The sequence below is a fragment of the Carcharodon carcharias genome, chromosome 14, assembly GCF_017639515.1.
Source record: "Carcharodon carcharias isolate sCarCar2 chromosome 14, sCarCar2.pri, whole genome shotgun sequence".
NCBI classification, from domain to species: Eukaryota; Metazoa; Chordata; class Chondrichthyes; order Lamniformes; family Lamnidae; genus Carcharodon; species Carcharodon carcharias.
In genome coordinates this window covers 32,637,485-32,660,334 of record NC_054480.1, presented here as the reverse complement: position 1 = coordinate 32,660,334, position 22,850 = coordinate 32,637,485, and the positions used below count along the sequence as shown (strand labels likewise).

At 39.4% G+C, this 22,850-nt stretch overlaps 1 protein-coding gene across 5 annotated transcripts in view; it reads left to right on the top strand.

Annotated features, from left to right (window-relative positions):
• The window catches only part of kif3b (kinesin family member 3B), a 69,159-nt gene that overhangs the window by 8,334 nt on the left and 37,975 nt on the right, over positions 1-22,850 (top strand). The window contains exon 1 of one of the 5 annotated variants that reach the window (XM_041204372.1): positions 21,415-21,469. The exons of 1 other annotated variant lie outside the window; for it this stretch is intronic. The gene's annotated coding sequence lies outside the window, so the exon portion shown is untranslated. Of the gene's footprint in view, positions 1-21,414; positions 21,470-21,533; positions 21,762-22,850 lie in introns of those variants that run through there. 3 more of the 5 variants (XM_041204376.1, XM_041204373.1, XM_041204371.1) reach the window with 3 other exon arrangements.

The following is a 22,850-nucleotide window of genomic DNA, read 5'->3' as shown; positions in this document are numbered from 1 at the left end:
GAGGAAACGAGTTCCAAAGACTTCTGACCCTCAAGAGAGAAAATTTCTCCTTATCCTCACCTTAAATAAGCAATCCCTTATTTTTAAAAAGTGACCCCTAGTTCCAGATTCTCCCACAAGAGGAAACATCCTTTCCATGTCCACCCTGACAAGACCCCTCAGGATCTATATATTTCAATCAAGTCACCTCCTACTCTTCTAAGCTCCAGCAGATACAGGCCTAGCCTGTCCAACGTTTTCTCGTATGAAAACCCACCCATTTCAGGTATTAGTCTAGTAAACCTTCTCTGAACTGCTTCCAATGCATTTCCTTAAATAAGGAGGCCAAATATTATACACAGTACTCCAGATATGGTTTGATCAATGTCCTGTATGTCAGAAGTATAACCTCCCTACTTTTGTATTTATTTCCCCTCGCAGTAAATAAAAGCATTTTATTAGCTTCGCTAATTACTTGCTGTACCTGCATGCTAACGTTTTGAGTTTCATGCACTAGGTTGTCCAGATTCCTCTGCACCTCAGAACATTTTCCTACATTAGGAAATTTGCCAGATCTTTGCCCACTCATTTAACCCATCTATACCCCTTTGTAGCCTCCTTGTGTCCTCTTCACAACTTAATTTCCTACATATCTTTGTGTCATCAGCAAATTTAGCAAATATACCTTCAGACCCTTCATCCAAGTCATTTATATAAATTGTAAAAAGCTGAGAGCCCAGCACTGATCCCTTTGGTGCGACTGGACAAATCCAACCCAGCCAATTACTGCCCCATCAGTTTGTTCTCCATCATCAGTAAAGTGATGGAAGAGGTCATCGACAGTGCCATTAAGCTCACTGATGCTCAGATAAAAGCAAATTACTGCAGATGCTGGAAATCTGAAACAAAAACAGAAAATACTGGAAAAACTCAGCAGGTCTAACAGCATCTGTGGCGAGAAAAACAGAGTTAACATTTCGAGTCCATATGACTCTTCTGTAGAAGTAGTGTACAAGAAAAGTGGCAAGTAACATTTGTGTCACACAAGTATCAGCTGTCATGAAGCTATTAATGTACATAATATTTATTGGAAAATATTTTTCTTTTAAAATAGAGGTTTAACCTGTGGATGTGTCTTAATTGGATTAAAGCCAGCTAGTCTGGGTGCTTTGATGTGTTCTAGTTTTGATATGTAAGAGAGATAGTGTGCACTTGCATTTTTTGAATACAGCATTCAAGAAGTGGGATGAAAGCTGACACCTATCCAGCAGATACCAAGCCATATATTTACATTACCAATAAAATTGGTACTATGAAACGGGTTTTGTTGTTAGAGAGGTTTAGTTCAGAGGATGGTTTATAATGAGCATTTACATTCAATGAGCGGTGCTAGCTATAACTTCAGTTTTCGGGCATGTAGAGCAGAGGCAATGTGAGATCAAAAGGCAGCTATAAGCCTCCAACTGTCTCCACGGGAACCAAAGTGAAAAGAACCTCATTTTGAATTTGTAAGGTGAAAATGCTTCGCCTGGTGTTTGGTTAAGTTTATAGGTCACTGTTTCCTTAATGGAGAATAGTTTGGGAATTTGTTAAAAGTTATGATAGTAATTTGAAGCCATGTGTATATACTTTTAACCTGTGTAAATTAATAAAATGTTTCATTTATATTAATGTAAAACCTCGAACTAGTGGTCTGATTCCTAATTTAGAGTTGCATCTCAAACATAACACTTTAAACAACTGTCATTTTAAGTTTCCCTTTGGGCTTTTTAAATGATTCAGCTTTACCAACTGCATCAGTCATGATACAGGCAATGACCATCTCCAAGAAGAGAGAATCTAACCATCACCCCTTGACATTCAATGGCATTAACATCACTGAATCCCCCATAATCAATATCCTGAGGTTACTATATTGACCAGAAACTGAACTGGATTAGTTATATTAATACTGTGGCTCCAAGGGCTGGTCAGAGGCTAGGAATCCTGGAGTAAATCACCTCCTGTCTCCCCAAAGCCTGTCCAACACCTATAGGTACAAGTCAGGAATGTGATAGAATACTCTCCACTTGCAGCTCCAACAACACTCAAGAAGCTTGACACCATCCAGGACAAAGCAGCCTGCTTGATTTGTACCCCATCCACAAACATTCACTCCCTCCAACACCAGTGCACAGTAGCAGCAGTGTGTGCCAACTACAAACTGCACTGCAGGAACTCACCAAGGCTCCTTAGACCGCACCTTCAAAACCCATGATAGCTACCATCTAGAAGGACAAGGGCAGCAGATACATGGGAACACCACCACCTGGAAGTTTCCCTCCAAGCCACTCACCATCCTGACTTGGAAACATATTGCCGTTCCTTCACTGTCACTGAGTTAGCATCCTGGAACTCCCTCCCTAACAGCACTGTGGTCATACCTACACCACATGGACTTCAGCAGTTCAAGAAGGCAGCTCACCACCACCTTCTGAAGGGCAATTAAGGATGGGAAATGGTTGCTTGCCTCGCTAGCAACGTCCATGTTCCATGAATAAATTTTAAAAAGCTGTAGATTATTCTATGTCCTTTTCCATAGCCAGCCTAAACTTTATGATACGATGATTGTGTGCCCCTAAATGTTCTCCTACTAACACTTGATCTACTTGGCTCACTTCATTCCCAAGACCAGTTCTAGCCTCCTTTCTCATTGGCCTGGAACATATTGATTTAGAAAATTTTCCTGAACACACTCTAGGAACTCTTGCCCCTCTGCCCTTCACACTACTAGCATCCCAGTTTATATTCAGATAATTAAAGTCCCCCATTTTAACTGCTTTATAATTCTTGCACCTCTCTGTAATTTCTTTGCAAATTTGTTCCTCTGCATCCTTTGTACTAGTTGGTGGCTTCTGGACTACACCAAGCAATATAGTTGCACATTGCTTTGTTCTTTAGCCCTAGCCAAATAGATTCTGTCCTTGATCCTTCTCGATATCCTCTATCTGCAGCACTGTAATGCTCTCCTTAACCAAAACTGCCACTATGACCCCTTCCTTTCCTATCTTTCCTGAACACCTCTGAATTGGCGTCTCAGGATGCATCATGGGATTACACAGGCTTGGCCAAGCTGTGGATATAAGTTCTAAAAGTGTTTGCATTAAACAAAACTAGAATGAATATGACCTTCTGGCCAGGTCAGGAAGTTGATGAATGGTCTGTAAGTTATACTGTAATAAATTTGATAGCTTGACCTCGGTCATGATATGCAGAATGTTAGGCACTGCAGTGAAACATCAGGATAGATAAGCAAAGTACATGTTTTGGAACATCGTTTGTATTAATGGTCAGGTCATTCTGTGGTTGTTTTACAAATTCCTCTGGAACCGTGGAGGTAATTAAGTTATTCTGTGTTTATGTTGTAAACTCATTTGTAATTAAGGATGTAACGTTCGGACATACAAGATAGGAACATTGTGAATTAATGCCCTATCCCAAAGATGATATATACAACCAACAGAAACTAACTTCAAATTGCCTTTTAGAGCATTCTGAAAGAGCATTTCCCACGTGTGCACACGTGTACTAAAAAAAGAACTACTGCTGAATCTACCTACAGTTGATTGTGTTGATTGTCTTTTAGATATTCCACAACACTTATATCCAGGAATATTTAGCACCCAGTCCTCCCCTTCTTTGAGCCAGATCTCTGTTACAGCCACATCATCATATTTCTACATGGCAATCTGTGCCTTTAACTCCCCAATCTTATTAACCACACTCAGTGTCTTCACATGCATGCACTTTAACTCTGTTTTAGATTTTATTACTTTGTCCCTTACTCTGACCTCTATCTAATAACTTACCATTCCATACTCTAGTGCTATCTATCCCTCCCATTATTCTGTGCACTTTGGTATCCTCTCTGATATTCACTCCTGGTTCCCACACCCCAACTTTGTGCCAAGTTTGAAATTCTCCCTGTGTCACCCGTGGTTGTCTCCCTTTTAAAAATCAAAGACGCAAAAAAGTTGTCTGTTGTTTGGTCTCTGAAAGAATATCTTCCTCACTCACTAAACACTGTTATTGCTTTGTCTGTTGTTTGGTCTCTGAAAGAAGTGAACTGCATAATAGTGAAGCACAATATCTGCCCCAAATTTCTCCCTCTACTCCGATTGTACAATATGTTTATTCCATAAGTGGAGAAGTTTCAGGGGGCTTAATCTATAATATGGCATAAAATTAGTAAGTACTTTGAAATGCTTAGTCAAAACAGAGACTCTCAGCATGGATTTGTAAAGGGCAGGTCATGCTTAAATTAATTAAATTTTTTGAGAAATTCACAGAAGAATGTAGGGCTATTGTACTTATGAATTTTCAGAAGATGTTGATAAGTTATCACTTAAGAGACTGGTTCTGAAAATTGAAGCATGCAACATAAAAGGGAATGTGGCCAAATGGATAAAGTGATGGCTAGGAATCAGAAAATGAAGATTAAAGGTAAATGGATGCAGTTCAGTTTTGCAGGAACTTAGGCTAGAAGCTGGTCTGTTTTCCATTTACATAAATGATTTGGACATAGGTTTAGGAATAGTAATGGTGAAATTTGCTAGTGACCCAAAATTCAGAATTCAAGATGCAGCAGGAGTAGGAATACAGATGACAGTAGTTCCATGCAGAGAAATGTGAAGCAGTACACATTTTGAAAACACTCTAAAAAACAGTGGAGTCATTTGTATTCTGGATAATAACCTTAATAAAGCAGATGAATGGAGAAATCTGGGGATAAATAATTTTTTTAAATGGGAAGGAGATAGAAATGGCTGCAGAAAGGCAAATGAAATTCTGGTTTTTATGCACAGGGGCATTGAATATAAAATCCAAAAGACCAAACATTAGACAAACCACCAGCCATGTTTAGTCTTCCATTTAGGACCTTGGTGTGAAAAACTCTTTTGACCTCTGGTTCGGGATGAATTTTTTGAGACATCACAAGGCTAAAGGAGAGACCTTCCATCCAGGTGAGGGAGAATTTGTATTGTTATGTCAAAGATACTGGTAGGCCACAGTTCTGGTACCACTTTATACCAAGTATATTACAGCCATGGAAAAGTTAAAATGACAATTCACTAGAATTATGCCAGAAATGAGACGTCTTATTTGCAAGACTTGGTCAGTCAAATGGGGCTTTTTTTTCAGTGGAACAGAAAAGGTTAAGCTGAATCTAATAGAAATTATCAAAGTTATTGGATAATTTGAGAAGATAGTGAATAGTGAAAAATATTTCTAATGGTTGGTAAATTTGTAACAACATTTCTGCACTATCAGTAGAAGATTGAAGGAGGAAAATTTTCACTTAGTGGATTAATAGAATATGGAATGTTTTGCCACGAGTAGTTATTGAAGGCAAAGACAAGGGATACAACACAAAGTCTACAGGTCATTTCAGAAGATCTGCATCCGTGTGAAGGATTCTTTGCATCTGATCATATACAAACTGGATGTTCAGTAAATGGTACCTTTTTACATTTAAAATGTTGAGATTAACTGTAGGAGCTCACAATGTTATGTGCATACTACCTATTAAACTTTACACTTTAAGGAATGTAGCCATTGTTACGATCCCGGCTACTGTTAATGCTGGACATGTCAGATCCCAGCGTGAAACCTGGCTTGATAGGTCCTAACTTTTTTTTTAGAAACTATGAAGGGAAGCTACTGAACAAATTCAAACTTTTAAAACAAATAATAAAATATTTATTAAAACAAGAAAAGTGAACCATATTACCCCTGGCAAAAAGATCGGAAAGATTTCAGTACAAACACAAAAAGACAATTCAAGTTCCCACTATTCCTTTACCCCAACAATATCTTTACAGACACATAAACCATTGAAGAGTTACCATTAGCTTGACACAAAGACTTCTTGCTTGGGACTGGCACAGTTGCAAATGGCTTTCTTCCTGAAGCATTCATTTGATGCTTCTCACCCAACTCATCGCTCTCCCTGAGACACTCAAAAACTCATTGTTTCTTCAAAGGCAGAGCAAACAAATGAGTTCCCTAAATACAGTATTCCAGTAGCACTTTCCCTAAACTGATCACTTTACTGATTCCCATAACTGATTATTCACTTAACTCCTGTCCCACTAGCCTTGCAGTTTTTCTTCTCAGAGAGCTTAAAATTAATGTCTTCCCTTTCTGACACACACTGAACACCCTATCTCTCAACTCCTGTTGCTGAGCAACAGTAAAGCTTTTCTACTTTGTTTTTTTCCAGAATCACTGCACTTTTAACCCATCTCTTTAACTTCAGGCATTGTAAGACCTCAATAAAAACAGAGATACAAACAAACCTAAAAGACCTTAAACCTTTTAGTCACAAGTCTACCCATACTGCCAACCACCAAGGTTCATAAACAAAACCTAAATGAAACTGAAACTATTTTTACCTTAATTAACACATAAATACGTAAATAAATTCCAAAAAGCAGCTCTATCACATTGACTTCCTGTAATGCCAAAGTGGCTGAATTTGCCAACTCTTCTAAAAAAATGTCAGTGACTTGCTGAATGCCCAGATAGTACTATGGGTAATATTGCACAGATTCCCTAAAACTGAATGAAATGAATCTATTGCATAAAAATTGAATGTGGTTGACCCTTTCACAGGCAGAGGAATAAATGTCCCATCAATTGATAATGACCACAAGTCGTCTTGTAGTAGCTTGTCACTGTTATTTCTTTATAAAGTATTTCATGCAGTCTAGATGGCTGCTAATTCCTTCAGGAAGATAATATCTTATAGGATGCATCCTTCTCAAATGCTGCCTCACTCCCCTTTCCTCCATTCTGTACTCTTGCTCCTCCTCCACCATTAAATTGCAAACAAGGGAATGGTCATTGAGAATCTGCTACCTGGTACAGAACATCTTACCATGGGTCGGAGCAAAGGTTATCACACTAATCTCATAAGAACAAAAGAATTAGAAGGAGAAAGCTGTACAGTTCCTCGTTCCTGCTCTGCTCCGATCTCTTGAGCCCTCAATTTGTCAGAGGCAAGTCCAGCTCTATCTAGGTGCAATGAAAAAAGAAAGGCTTGAAAAGTTCTTCTGTAATTTCAGCAATCTCTCATGAAAGTTTTATTTTTTGACTGCAGGTCTCAAAGTAAAGCAATTCCACTAACCTCAGTTGATGCTTTCAATGAGTAAACCCTATGTATATAATTCTAGCTTACTCCATCCATCATCTATGTTACTTTGGAAATTTTAGGATACTTCATTTACATATTTTTAAAGTCATTGCCTACAGAATGTACAGATAAAATAAAGACGTTCATTTATATAGCATGTTTCATGACCTTCGGCTGAAAGCGTATTACAGCAAATGGAGTGCTTTTCAAGTGTAGTCACTGTTGTAATGCAGAAAGAATTGAGGCCCAATAGCAGTTTCTAAAAGAGTGCCCCAAAATATCAGTAAAATTAAATAATATCAGGACCATTAAGATCACTTAAAAGGGAAATGGGCAGATATTTGGAAGAGAAATTAAAGAAAAGAACATGCTGAAAGGGCGCGAACATGAGATTAGTGTAGACAGATTCAGTTTGACCCTCTTCTGTACTGAATTTCTATGACAAATAATCTATGCACTTTTCTTTTTGAAAAAAAAACAATATAATGTTTTGCTTAAGAAATATTATTGCCAACTAAATCACTTTAATTCATTCTATAATTCCAGCCTAGAATTTTTTGCATTTATAATGGGAAAATTGTACTTTTAGTTCAGTCCTGTCCTGTTTAAATCCAATCTCATGTTACATGACAGCAGAGGGCACTGTATACACAGCTAAACTAGTGCAGAATTACTCTCAAAGGCTGTCTTAAAAACCTTCACTGATTTCTGATTCCACAGTGCACACACTGAAACACATATCTCTTTAAGATGCTCTATTATTCTAATTACCTCATCTAAGGATGTATTTAAAATTCTAATCATTTTCCAGGAAAGCACAGAGTCAATTAATAGGAAAGCATAATAAAAATGGCATAAAACAGCAGGGAATGATTCTGCTTTTCTGCTGATTATACTGATCAAGGTGACTTCAGTCCATGAAGAGTTGTATGCAGCCTCATTCTAACTATCATGAGCATCAGTATAGTTTAATCATGCATCCCCTTTTAAGTGATGGCTGGCACATTTGAATCATCTTCTTGCTCTTATGGATAGCATCAAAGTGGATATCTTGAGTCAGAGTTAAAGAAGTGGTATGCAGCAGTGGATCTAGATAAAGGTAATAAACTGTTGGTGAATAAAATAGAAACCAGACAAGTGGTGCATTTTATTATTTCTATTTATTGCCTGAAAATTGAGGGGAAAATATCAAGTTACAAAGTAGAAATTTCCTAACCAACTGCATGTTATTAGTTTTTCAATTGTGAGTTAAAATTCTGTAATAAACAGGCAGCATATACAATAGATTGACTATTTATCCAGTGTTCTTCATTATTTGGTAATAATTGTGAATTAAATTATGGTTAAATTCTTTGAAATTAAAATGTTTTCAAATGTTTACTTGAAGAATAGTGAGGCTAAAAACAATCGTTGATGATATTGGTCAACAAAAATTTGACTCAGTAATATGGCATTCCTCTGTCCCCTTAAAATAGGTGGGCTATTGCCTCTGTTGAGATGACAGATGGAGGAATATGGAACGTCCATAGAGACCACCCATCTGTTAGTATTGCAAATAGTATTTACAGTCTGACTGGGAATTGCAGATTAACAACAGCACCTTACATTAAGACTGGTACATTAACACATTTAAATCTCAGGTGAGCAAGGAAGATTGGGTTGTTAAATTTATGCAAAAGCCAATAGATGAAACAGAAAAGGAAAAACTGCAAAAGCAACAAGTCTACAATAAAATGGAAAATGCTAGAAACATATACCAGATCAATCAGACCTTGAAGGGTTATTAAACTGAATTTCCTAAGGTAGATTCAGTATCAGAAGAAGGCTGGGTGTTCCAACCATCTGCCAGTTTGGCTCATTTTTCAAGATCAGGCCTAATTCCTTATGCGGGGCAGGCTCTTAATTGGACCTCCACCATATAGAGGAGGTCACCATTGTGCATGGAAAAATTGCAAAAGCAAGAGGATGATGTTTTGGAGGAGATATGAGTTCCCTGAAGTTTTTTTTATTGCTAAAAGAGAGACGTGGTGCTGAAGATTTTTTGTCTTGCATCTGGACAAATGTAAGAATGCCAAGTTTCAAATGATCACAAGTTCAAAAGGATGTCCTGCCTACCACACAATTCAACAATATTGTGTATGAATTTCAGTGCTGATACAATGCCAAGTACGTAGGATATACATCCCAACAATTGGCTTATTGAATCTAACAGCATATTGCTTCCGTTATTTGTAATAGGTAGAGTACAGACCATATTCAACTCATGCGCTTGCAAAACTCAAAACAACATTTATTCTGCGATTGGGCAGCACTTGCTGAACAATGCTGAGTGCACTCATAGCAACACAACCAACCAATTTAAGGTAATCAGTCGAGCTCATAATGTGACTTATTTATACTTACTCAAAGCAACATATATTCATACACAGGGACTTGTTCTCTGCAAGCAAAATAAATATGTTCAAGTCTTGCACCTTTATTGAATTACCCAGGAGATTAGGAAGCCTACAGTTTTTCCATGCCTTGGCCAATCAGAGTCAACTTGCCCACCAATCGGCACCCTTTTCTCCTGTAATATGTTATTGTGATCATTTGAAATTTGGCATTCTTGCATTTGTCCTGATAAGTGAAAAACTGCAGCAACATGACTCTCCTTTCAGCAATTTTTTAAAAATAAATTAAATGAGAGGCTCTCTATGAGCCACAGACCCTCCAGGAAAAAGAAGTCAGAAGAGAAGTAAAGATGGCCACTTCTGTTCCCTCTGTCTCCCAACGGTACTATTTGTGGACGTCCCATGGCGTCTTCCAATTGTAACACCATCCCTCTCCTGACATTCCTAGAATTAACTCTTCTCCTGGGCCCTATCACCTGTCATCGGTTAGGTGCATTGGAAGTAGTCAAGTTTCAGACAACCAAGAACCCTGATGGAGGGTTAGGGAGGTCATGAAGGAATCTTACAGTGATGCTAGCTTGGGTGGGATCCAAGAGGTCGGCTTCCTTGCTCAAGTTTGTTTTTCATTTCCTACTGCCATACTGCACTTCACCGGAACTGAAAGCTGAATGATAAAACATATTTTTTATACGGCTAGGAAAAAATGGGGAGGGATGGAAGAAGAGTGAATTGATCATCGCAGCAAGGGAGTTAAGTAAAATGAAAAAACTGCAAGTGCTGGAAAGACATAGGTCAGTCAACATTTCTAAGGCGGTGAGGATCAATAAAGAGGGAATGAATGGGCTGAATAGCCTGCTAGCTGCTCAGTAGAACATTATTAGATCATGTGAAAGATCAACAGTAGGATAATGGCAAAACATTAGAAGAACAAAAGGAGCATACAAAGAAAACAATGAAAAGGCCAAAACAAATGGATCTGATATTACTTTAAAGCATGAATTTTTACAGTACATTCCAATGAAATTGCTGTTTCTTTTAATGTTCTCTTGCAGCATGTACAGATTTTTGTGCTGGAGATGAATTTTAACAACTGCAGGGGAATATTTCCTTTTGGTGCTTTGTGTAATGAAGTCACCAAGCCACTCAAAGGAATGGGTTTGTGATTTTATGACATGCAGTTCACAGGAAGGGATACTTTTACAGATTTGTTCCTTGCACAGTGCTTCACCTACCCAGGAGTTGATTTATATTGAGCATTCAAATGCAGAGGACAAAGGGTGCTACAGCTTTCATTTCAATGGGTGGACGTTTCTGCAAAACTCTGTGCCTGGGTTTCTAATATGTACTCCTAGTGGGCAAAGCTCTATAACTGGGCTCGGTTGAATCATGTGGAGCAGGTGGAGGAGACCAGCAGTTGATGGACATCTCAGTGTTGGTGGCTATTCATTAAAGCAGCAGCTCTTTCCCATTAAAATCACCAGCAACAATTGGAGGCGAAGCAGCCATCACCTGTAACCAGAGACCCCTCACAATGCTCAGCAGGCTGCCTATGTAATAATAAGATCTGTTTGTCCATGGACAAAGGTATGAAATTTGGGTTCCAGAATGCCTTTATTTAAATACACTGAATAATATATGCAAATGTAATTTTTTAAAATCACTGTTTTAGAAAAATGCACTCATAAATACACCATAATAATTTTATATATACATTTTAGAGCTTCCAGTTATCTCCTATTAGTACCTCTTTAAATCACTGTTAAGTCAGGAAACAAAGGTGGAATTTTACAGCCCCATCATGGCGGGGCAGGACCGTAAAATGTGACGAGCCGTTCAAAAGTCCATTGACTTCAACTGGACCGAAAAATCCCGCCAGCGGGAGGGGCTGTAAAATTCCGCTCGATAGCTTAACCTTGCTGGTGCTATAGGGAGGCCCCATTACCATGGCAACATGCTAGCTTGGCTAGTCATGTGTGACGGTGTCTCACCTGTCAAAAAAGTTATCAGCTATCACTGATCCCATATATTAAGAAAAATAATTTGGCTCATTCAATCACGTACCTTAGTGCCCTGCTTCTGATGATGATGTTTACCTGTGACAAGCAATTTCAGTCTGTCTCCTCCCAGTTGTGAATTAAGTTCCTACCAACAAATATACATTGGGAGTTATGGAATCTTATGTCTTTCAATTTCTACTGCAGGTTAAATCTGCTTCCAACGGATATTGAGCACAAACATAGTAACACAAAAACATGACTCAAAGCTTCTATGTAATTGTTAGAACTAAAACGTTGTTCTAGAAACCAGAGTGTTTATATAAAGTTATCTCTTAAGGAACAGAAAATAAACAAATTAATTAACCCCACTTGCCAATAAAGTGGACGACGGTAGGATATCTTTCTGTAATAATGACGTTGGCATTCTGCGCTGAGTTTCTAAATGGCTTGGGTTTAGATCATGCAGTTTTTTGTCATTGTATAGGTAATTATCTAATTTCATTGTAAGTTTTTGCATTTATTGAGTGCAGCTGGGAATCATTACTTGGATCAGAGATTAAATTTAAATTACTCTGCCAGAAAGATACAATGACCCTGTTTTAATTTTGCTATTTTCAGTAATAGTCATGTACTCCCAACAAGGATTTGCACTTGAAGGGGACACAGAATGGGTACTTCACATCATGGTGTTATCGTTCCATTTCTGATCCATGTTCTTTGAGCGCAGGTCCCTGCTGGGAGTGGACAAATTTAACCTACTGTTTGCGTTATTTTGCATCACCTTTTCTGTATATTGCAGCACTGTTAATTTCTACCACAGCATGAAGGGCACTGGAGCATCAAACAATTGTGTTGTTTTGTGAATATCTAGTTCATGGTTCAGGTGTTTTAGAATATAACTTTTAGTTTTAGGAAATAAAGTTTTAAGTGGAAAATGAAGAAAACCTAAATTGAAAGTGCTAATAACCCTGAAGTAAATGCAATTCAAACAAGCTTGGCATTTATTACACTTACAAGATTGGGGCCACATTGACTTAAGAGGTTAACATCTAGAAAGCTAAGTTCACAAAAACAGCAGGTGGGGTTACTTAGCTGAAGGATTGATGACATGATTTCTACGGTTATTCTAGTAAAAGGATAAGTTAGTCATGTGGTTTCCCAAAATTAAGGAATGCTTTGGAATTAAAAGGCAGCTAATTTGTATTTCTACTGGGAACAGGCCATGTGTGTCACCTCATCATGGAGATGGGTGGAGCTTAAAGAGAGTCACTGGTTTCAATTTATCTGGGTGTCAGCTGAGAGTTTTAGTTGTAGTTTGAACCTGGTGTGTGCAATTTACTAATAGAAGATAGCCAATGTAAATGACAGTTAGTTAGACCTGCACTATAAGCAGAGAAAAAGCTAACTTTATCATTCACTGCATTGAGTGTGGGTAGGGATTAATTTCAGTTTGAATTTCATCAGGGAGCAGAAATTGAAAAATTTGTTCTAGCTTGCAGCTAGTGGAAAAAATGGTCCTCAGACTCTTGTGTTAAAGAAAGCAACCAACAGATTAGCTTGGATGTGTTGAGAAAGCAGCCAGAACAAGGGACAGGCAAGAGGTGGTAAATAGAAATTTTACCTCTGCAAATAGCTGGAACCGAGGAGAATTGAAGTAGACTAATTGATAATAAATAATAAATTCCAGAGAACTGTGGCATACTTTGAGTAGTCCTTATAGAAGTAATAACCTTAAGATCTTGTAACATAAGAGAATTCTTGCAGAATTAAAATGTAAACTGAAGTGCATATTATATGTGGGTATAAGCTATGGTGTTAATTTAATCGTATTTGCTTTGCTTAATTTGTTCAATATACAATAAAGTTTGTGTTTTTGTTTAAAAATGTGAAATCTTGTAGCATAGTTCTATTGGTTAAATCACCGGGTGTTTGGAGTTCTCTCTAAATGTTAGTGATCTCTAACCAGTTCGTAACAGTTGCCAATTGAGTTAAATAGTCTCATAGAATCATAGAATTATTACAACACAGAGGGAGGCCATTTGGCCCATCGTGGCTCTTTGCAAAAGCAAATTCACAGGCCCCATTTGCTTGCCTTATGCTCTGAGTCCTGCAATTGTTTTCTATTTAGAGAATTGTCTAATACCCCCTTGAGAGTTATGAGTGAATCTGCCTCTATTACAGTCTCAGGAAGTGCATTCCAGATCCTAACAGCTCACTGTATTAAAAAAAATTCCCTGTGTCACCTTTGCTCTTTTTGCCAATAACCTTAAATTGTGTACTCTGGTTCTCAACCCTTCTGCCAATTGAAACAGTTTCTCTCTCTATACCCTGATTTTGAACACCTCAATCAAATCTCCTCTCAACTATCTCTGAGGAGAACAGTTCCGTCTTCTACAATGTACCTACATTACTGAAGTTCGTCAACCATCAAACCATTCTCACCAATCTTTTCTGCACCCTTCGGAATGCCTTCACATCCTTCCTAAAGTGTGGTGTCCAGAATTGGACTCAATACTCCACTTGAGACCTAACCAGCATTTTATAAAGGTTCATTGTAACTTCCTTACTTTTGTAATTCTATGCCTGTTTATAAAGTCAAATATCCCAGAAGCCTTATTTCCACACTTCTACTGTGTCAGTGACAACGAGTTAAAGCACAGGATCATGCATTCAGGCTTCCTCCTTTGATGACAAAGCATTGAATTACTGTTCCAGGGATTAGAGAAGAGAAGTGAGGTTCTGTTCTCTTCACCTGGGAAGAAGGTAAGCAAGATATGGCAGGTAAGCATGGCCAAGGTTATGATTGCAGCAAGCATGGTGCTAAGGACCTGATTACAAAGCAGCAAAGATTAATTAACTTAACCTGAAGGGGAAAGGCAGGAGATTTCCTTTTATTGTCACAAAGAAAACATTGCCCAGCGTTTGAACCAAAGGCACTGCATTATCATTTTGGAAAGTCATCACAAATACCCACCACTGTATGTGACACTGAGTGACCTTTGCATCCCACATGGTATGCGCACCACAGCAAGAAAAACTTGTACCACTTTTACCAGAATTCATTTTTATTCATTCATGGGATGTGGGCATCACTAGCTAGACCAGCATTTATTACCCATCCCTTGTGCCCTAGTTCAGAGGGCATTTCAGAGTCACTCATGTTGCTGTGGGCCAGGTCAGGATGGCAGATTTCCTTCCTTAAAGGGCATTGGTGAACCAGATTGGTTTTTACAACAATGGTTTCATGGTCACCATTAGACTCCTAATTCTAAATTTTTATTGAATTCAAATTCCACCATCTACCATGGCAGGATTTGAACCCAGGTCCTCGGAGCATTACCCTGGATACTAGTCTAGCAACAATACCACTACACCATCACCTCCCCCATAGCATTCATTATCTTTTTCCTTCACCATCATCCCTTAGCAATCTTATGTAGGGAAGGCAGTCTTTCCCTAAAGTATGTCAAAATTAATATATTTTTGCATTGTTAGCTTATAATAGGTGCCAAAGGTTCATGACTGAAGATGAAATCACTGCAATTCATGAAATGACAGCTTTTGAAAAGAGGACTCTCTAAATATAGGGCACTATCTGGAGCTAGAGATGGAGCAGCTAGGGAATGCTCCTCGTGAAAGGTTGATTCATTTTCATCTGATCTGCATTAATATTCCCAAGATCATCATTCCAAGAATAATATCTATTCAATGCATAGCCTCAAATTTTCTGGAGCTGCCAGCAAAGATCCTTCTAATGTCTTCTCCATTTTGTCTTTGCAAGAACGGAGGCCAATAAAGGCAGGCCCTTCTACAGCTAGAAATTCAGTCAAAACACTCGTCACACCCTCCTGAACCTCCAAGCAGCAGCCTAAGTCTGTCCACACAGTAGGATTTAGGTACCGTGAAACATAACTGCTGGTGCACAAAGTTTATGAGATGTTAAACTGAAAGTCTTCACTGCAACTCTAGAAGACTCAGTGTACTATCTGAAGATAGAAAGTTCTCCTGGTCAATGTTTATCCGTCAATATCACAAACAAATTACCTCATTGCTGTTTGTGGGACTTTGCTGTGTGCAAACCTGCTGCTGAATTTTCCTACATTTCAACAGTGTCTACACTTAAAAAGTATTATGTTGACTGTGAAACACTTTGGGATGTTTAAAAGACATGAAAAGTACTATATAACTACAAGTTCTTGATAGACAATTTAATTTATGGCATGTTCCAGGAACTTCTGTTCAGGCGAGAGATTGGTTTAGTTGAGCAAACAAAAGCAATCTAATTGAAATGTTCAAAATCATGATAAAATTTCTCAGAGTTAAATGTCAAAAGGTTATTTCCATTGTTGGTGAATCACTATCATTGTGGTATAAATTTAGATTTAATAATAGAAACATAAAGTGGTAGGTTTGAAGATTTTTTTTGTGCAACAGAGTTAGGATTTGAACTACGTTATCACAAGCAGCTTCTGAAGCTATGTTAATCAGATAATCAATTCTGTTTGGAACACAGCCTTTTATGAAATGAGTTTCCTAGTGAAGGTAGCAACTGCTTGCAGATGTTGATATTTACTTAAAGACCGACTTGGCTATTAGGGTTGAAAGCCCTGGGTGAAACTTGTGCTTGTAATTATGCTTTTTTATCTGATGAAGTTACAATTCATATTTCTGCTCAGACTAATTTGCATAATCACAAAAGTAAAATCTCCCGTAAATCACTGCAACCATGCAGCATATTAGAATGTAATTGTTTATTCTTTCTTGGATTAAAAATTCCTTGGTGTATTTAAAAATGATAATAGTGCTGAAAAAAGGTTTATCGCAAAAAACATAACACTTTTAATAACTGTACTTAGTTTAATAACCGTATATTTAGTTCACCACCCATGAGTAATCTCATTTTATCTCACTGAAAGTGAATTTAAGAAATAATACAGAACCATTTACTAGTTTCATTGGTGTACGCGAGTCAGCTGCTTAGTAAATTATTTTTAAAAATCCTTTTCAGCTGCTTACTGAAGTTTTTTTTATAACTAACACTTTTAAAACATGCCTTTGTGCCTAATAAAGAAACAATTTAATGTGAGGAGCCTTCTTAAACAACCCATGTAAGCTCACCATGCTCATTATTTTGTTCTGGAGTGTGGCTAGTTTTGTGGATGGGGCCAGCTTCCAGGGTGATTTCTTTTCACCAGCACTAAAGATCTGGGAAACTCAATTTACACAGGATAACTTGTGTTTAAAATTTCTTGATCTTTTATGCTGGTTTGGCTGATTTAAAAGAAATTGTACTAGTAAAACCAGCACAAAATAGCAGGCACCTAGGTCTATAGCAAGCATCTAGGCTGCATGACATCCTTTGGCAGGGAGGGGGATCAGCCAGAAGTCGTGGTCCAAATTGGTACCAATGACATAAGTAGGAAGAGGGATGAGGTCCTGAAAGCAGATTTCAGGGAGTTAGGAAGGAAATTAAAAAGCAGGACCTCAAGAGCAGTAATCTCAGGATTACTCCCAGTGCCACGTGCTAGTGAGCATAGGAATAGGAAGATTGATTGATTAAATACTTGGTTGGAGAACTGGTGTAGGAGGGAGGGCATCAGATTCCTAAGGCACTGGGACCAGTTCTGGGGTAGGTAGGACCTGTACAAGCTGAACAGTTTACATCTTAACAGGCCTGGGACTGATATACTCGCAAGGAGATTTGCTAGTGCTGTTGGGGTGGGTTTAAATTAGCTTGTTGGGGAGGTGAGAACCCGAGGGGTGGCTCAAATTGGAAGGAAGTGAAGTTGGTAACAGGAAGTAGTAGTGAGACTAGAAGGCAGGAGAAACAAAGCAGAGCATTGAGTATGCTTCGAATGTGGAATGATGTCAATAAAACAAAGTTAAGGGCATCTACCTGAATGCATGCAGCTTTCACAATAAGGTAGATGATCTAAAGGCACAAATAGAGGTAAATGGATATGATATAATTGCCTTTACGAAACATGGCTGCATGGTGATCAAGACTGGGAACTGAATAGTCAAGTATGTTCGATATTTCGGAAAGACAGACAAATAAGGAAAGGAGGTGGAGTTGCACTGATAATAAGGGATGGGATTAGTGCATTAGTAAGGGATGACCTCAGATCGGAAGAACAATGTGTGGAATCTGGGTGGAGCTAAGAAACAGAAAAGGGCAGCAGACATTGGTTGGAGTTGTTTCCAGGCCACCAAATAGTAATGGTAATGTGGGGCATGGTATTAATCAGGTGATGAGAGAAGCATGTAGCATGGGCAGTACAGTAATCATAGGTGACTTCAATCTGCATATAGACTGGGTAAACCAATTGAACACTAATGCTGTGGAAGGCGAATTTCTGAAGTGTGTTAGGGATGGTTTTCTAGAGCAGTATGTTGAGGAGCCAACTAGAAGACAGTCTATTTAAATCTAGTATTATGTAATGAAAAAGGCCTAATTACTAACCTTGTCGTAAAAGAACCTTTAGGGATGAGTGACCATACCATGATCGAATTTTACATTATGTTTGAAGGTGAGGTAGTTCACTCTGAGGCAAGGCTGTTAAAGTTGAATAAAGGAAATTATGAAGGCATTAGGGACAAATTGCCTGAGGTGGATTGGGAAAATAATTTAAAAGGTATGACTATACAAAGGCAATGGATAGTCTTCAAAGAACTATTACATAGCTTACAGCACCTATACATTCCTTCAAGGTGCAAAAACCCAAATAAAGTCAGTCAACCATGGATGACAAAGGAGGTTAAGAATTGTATAAGGTTAAAAGAGAAGACTCATAAAGTTACCGGAAGTAGTAGCAAACATGAAGATTGGGAGGTTTTTGGAATATAGCAAAAGAATGCCAAGAAACTGGTAAAGAAAGGAAGAATATAACATGAATGCAATCTAGCAAAAAACATAATATACTGTAAAAACTTCTATAGGTATGTAAAAAGGAAGCATTTGGCGAAAACAAATTGCAGGCAGAGTCAGGAGAATTCATAATGTGGAATAGAGAAATGGCAGGGAAGCTAAATGATTACTTTGTGTCCATGTTCACTGTGGAAGATACAGGAAATCTCCCAAAATTAGAGATCCAACGGACTAGGGAGAATGAGGAGCTGAAGAAAATTAGTAAGAAGGTTGCAATGGAGAAATTAACGGGACTGAAAGGTGATAAGTCCCTGGGATCTGATATTCTGCATCCCAGAGTATTGAAAGAGGTGCTACAGAGATGGTGGATGCATTGGTGATCATTTTCCAAAGTTCTATAGATTCTGAAATGACTCCTGAAGATTGGAAGATGGAAAATGTCATCCCGCTATTTAAGAAGGGAGGGAGAGAAAATAAAGGGAACTACTGATCTGTTAGCCTTACATCAGTAGTAGGGAAAATGCTAGAATCTATTATAAAGGATGTGATAAATGGATATTTGGATAATAATGATCTGATTGGGCATAGTCAGCATGGATTTGCGATTGGGAAATTGTGTTTGACAAACTTGTTGGAGTTTTTTTGAGGATGTTACTAACAAAATTGATAACGGAGAGTCCATGGCCCTAGTGAACTTGGGCTTTTCAGAAGGCTTTTGATAAAGTCCCCCACAGAAGGTTGATTAGCAAATTAAAAGCACGTGGGATAGGAGGAAATATACTGGCATGGATTAAGGATTAGTTAACAGGTAGAAAACAGAGAGTAGGAATATATGGGTCATTCTCACATTGGCAGGCTGTGACTAGTGGGGTTCGGAAGGATCAGTACTTGGGCCCCACCTGTTCACAATATACATCAATGATTTGGATTTGGGACCAAACGTAATAATTCCAAGTTTGCGGATGATACAAAGCTAGGTGGGAATGTGTGTTATGAGGAACATGTAAAGTGGCTACAGGAGGATTTGGACAAACTTAGTGAGTGGGCAAGAACATGGCAGGTGGAATACAATGTGGAAAAATGTGAGGTTATCCACTTTGGTATAAGGAACAGATGTGCAGAGTATTTCCTAAATGATAAAAGATTGGAAAGTGTAAATGTACATAGGGACCTGGGTGTCCTTGTCCATAAGTCACTGAAGGCTATTATGCAGGTGCAGCAGGCTATTAGGAAGGCTAATGGAATGTTAGCTTTTATCACAAGAGGATTTGAGGAGAGGAGTAGTGAAGTCTTGCTTTAATTGTATAGAAGCTTGATTAGACCCCATCTGGAGCAGTCTGTGCAGTTTTGGTCCCCTAACCTCAGAATGGATATTACTGCCATAGAGGGAGTGCAACGACGGTTCACCAGACTTGTTCCAGGGATGGCGGGGCTGTCTTATGAAGAGAGATTGGGCAAACTAGGCCTGTATTCTCTAGAATTTTGAAGAATGAGAGGTGATCTCATTGAAACCTACCAAATACTTAAAGGAATAGACAGGGTAGATGCAAGTAAGATGTTTCCCGAGATTGGGGAGTCTAGAACCCGGTGACACAATTTCAAAATAAGGGAGAGGCCACTTGGGATCAAGATGAGGAAAAATTTCTTTACTCAGAGGGTTGTGAATCTTTGGAATTCTATACCCCAGAGGGCTGTGGAAGCTCAGTTGTTGAGTATGTCTAAGATAGAGATTGATTGAATTTTGATTAACAATAACGTAAAGGGTTATGGGAATAGTGTGGGTAAAAAGCATTGAAGTGTTTGATCAGCCATAATCGTATTGAATGGCGGAGCAGGCTCGACAGGCTGAATGGCCTTCTCTTGTTCCTTGTATTCCTATAACCGTAGATGTTAGCTACTAATTGTGAAGGAACAAAATTATTTGGTAAAGTTAAATTACCCCTCCTGAACATTTCATTTCAAACACTGCTGAAATCCACTCTGTCTGGAAATGTTTCTAACTGCCTCTTTACCCAATTGTATTGCCTGCTTCAATTTACCTTGCTTGGTACCTTATAATCACAACTGAATGGCTATACATTAGTGATAGTTTGTACTTCAGGAGACTTAGCTACCTCCCCCAATTTACCGAACTAAATGTCTCCTCACTCCAGTGGCAGATTTGTAGACATACAAATAACTCAAAGGAACCAGCACACCTATGCCATATGTTCTCCATCTATTATTCTTCTGTGACAGATGGGCACCACATGTGCTGGTGATGTAAGCTAAATCCTTAAATTATAAGGTTCCTTTGAACATATAAACATAAGAAATGGGAGGAGGAGTAGCCTATGCAGCGGCTGAACCTGCTTGACCTTCAATACAACCGTGGCTGATCTTCAGCTTCTATTCCATTTTCCCACCTACTCCCCGTATCACTTGATTCCTTGAGAGACTAAAAATCTCTCGATTTCAGCCTTAAATATATTCAAGGACGGTGCATCCACAACCCCTTTGGGTGGAAAATTCCAGAGATTCACACTCTTCAAAGAAATTGAGTTGTGCTGCTCTAAAAAGGGGACACTTTTATTAGATATAAAAACAGTAAGTACTGGAAAAACTCAGGAGGCCTGGCAGCATCTGTGGACAGAGAAACAGAGTTAATGTTTCAAGCCCACTGAGTCTTTGGAACTGAAGAGAGGTGGAAATGTGATGGGTTTATGCTGTTGAAGGAAGTGGAGCAAATGGCAAGGTCAAGGGATTGGTTCGAGAAACATTAAATGACAAAGATGTCATGGACCCTTTTGTTAGGTTTTTATGACACTGGGATAACCCAGTTAATATTTTTAAATGTTTAAAAAGGGCAAGTGTTGGCCTTTGCTATAGGGGGGTAACGTGACAGGGTAATATTGTGTTGAGGGCAGCCTGAGGCGCTCCGGCTCCTGCTCCGGTTCAATTCGAATTCCGGGTTTTGGCTCCGACTCTGGATCCAGTTCCTGGTTTTCCTTCTCATCCGGGGCAGCGTCGCCAGCGCCGACTCTCCTGCGCTCATGGCTGACCGCTGCTGAGGGAACAGGTAGAGCCGCAGAAACGCTTCAAACCGACTTTCCCCCACCCCATGCCCCCCCACCCCCCTGCTCTCTGCCCCCGGGCCGCTCGCCCTCTCTCGGCTGCCCGGGGCTCGACGAGTGCGATGGGGAGGTTATCCCGGCTGCCGAGGGGGCGGTCACCCGCTTTATTTTGTCGGGCGGTCGAACGCCCCTTGTTTTGCCGTTGCTAGGCCGCTGGCGATGGAGAGAGTGGAAGGAGCGGGGAGCTCAGGTGAATGCGGGCAGCAGCTGGAGCTCGCAGCACAGCCCAAGGGGAAGGTGCGACCCGGGTCGGAGTTTACACCGAGTGTCTGGTCTGGGAGGTTGTGGTGAGGGCGGAGTGGAGGGAGGGTGTCCAGTCCAGGAGTGGTGGGGTGGGTATTGGGGAGGGTGTCCGGCCCACAAGGCGTAGGAGCAGAAGTAGACCGTTCGGCCCATTGCGTCTGCTTCACCATTTAATGAGATCATGGCTGATCTAATAATCCTCAACTCCACTTTCCTGCCTTTTCCCAAACCACTGATTAAAAATCTGTCTATCTCAGCCTTGAATATACTTAATGACCCAGACTCTACAACCCTTTGTGGTAAAGAATTCCACAGATTGACTACCCTCAGAAGAAATTCCTCCTCATCTCTGTTTTAAGTGGGCATCCTCTTACTCTGGAATTATGCCCTCTGGTCCTAGACTCTCCCAGAAGGGGAAGCAACCTCTCAGCATCTACCTCGTCAAGCCCCCTAAGAATCTTATTTCAATAAGGTCACCTCTCCTAAATTCCAATGAACACAGACCCAACCTACTCAACTTCTCCTCATAAGAAAATCCCTCCATCAACCTAGTGAACCTTCTTTGGACTGTTTCCAATGCCAGTATACCTTATATAAGGGGACCAAAATTGTTCAGTATTCTAGGTGTGGTCTAACTAGTGCCTTGTATAGTTTTATCAAGACTTCCCTGTTTTTATATTCCATTCCCTTTGAAATAAAGGCCAACATTCCATTTGCCTTCCCTATTACCTGTTGAACTTGTATGTTAGGATTTTGGGATTCATGCACAAGGACTCCCAAACCCCTCTGTGCTGCAGCCTTCTGCAGTCTTTTTCCATTTAAATAATATTCAGCTCCTCTATTCTTCCTGCCAAAGTGCATAACCTCACATTTGCCCACATCATTTTCCATCTGCTAAGTTTTTGCCCACTCATCCCTCTGTAGACTCCTTGTGTCATCCTCACCATTTGCCTTCCCAACTATTCTTGTGTCACCTGCAAACTTGGCGATAGTACATTCACTTCCCTCATCTAAGACAATATATATTGTAAATAATTGAGGCTCCAGCACTGATCCCTGTGGTACTCCACTAGTTATAAGTTG